This window comes from Rhodotorula graminis (genome assembly GCF_001329695.1).
Source record: "Rhodotorula graminis WP1 unplaced genomic scaffold RHOBAscaffold_11, whole genome shotgun sequence".
Taxonomy (NCBI): domain Eukaryota; kingdom Fungi; phylum Basidiomycota; class Microbotryomycetes; order Sporidiobolales; family Sporidiobolaceae; genus Rhodotorula; species Rhodotorula graminis.
This window is the reverse complement of record NW_017264938.1, coordinates 420,223-420,884: the sequence shown is the minus strand read 5'-3', so window position 1 is coordinate 420,884 and position 662 is coordinate 420,223.

Here is a 662-nt window from a genome sequence, read left to right as displayed (position 1 = left end):
GGTTCCCATAAGCCCCTCTCGCGCCTTGCCGAGGCTGCCGGGCCTCGTTCCTGTAAGTGAATGGCTCTGTAACTCTATGGCACTATTTGGCAGCATGTTGAGTACCTTGGGGAAGGAAGGCCAGAGGCTGCCGGGCCTTGTTCCTGTAAGTGAATGGCCCTGTAACTCTATGGCACTATTTGGCAGCATGTTGAGTACCTTGTGCCCCCTGGATGGGGTGGTCTGGGTCAAGTGAGCGGCAACCTGTTTTGTAGTCAGGCCTAAGGGTACGAAGGTCCGAGGCTGCCGGGCCTCGTTCCTGTAAGTGAATGGCTCTGTAACTCTATGGCACTATTTGGCAGCATGTTGAGTCCCTTGTGTCCCCTGGATGGGGTGATTTGGGTCAAGTGAGCGGCGACCCGTTTTGTAGTCAGGCCTAAGGGAAGGAAGGCCAGAGGCTGCCGGGCCTTGTTCCTGTAAGTGAATGGCCCCGTAACTCGATGGCACTATTTGGCAACATGTTGAGTACCTTGTGCCCCCTGGATGGGGTGGTCTGGGTCAAGTGAGCGGCAACCTGTTTTGTAGTCAGGCCTAAGGGTACGAAGGTCCGAGGCTGCCGGGCCTTGTTCCTGTAAGTGAATGGCCCCGTAACTCTATGGCACTATGTGGCACCATGTTGAGTA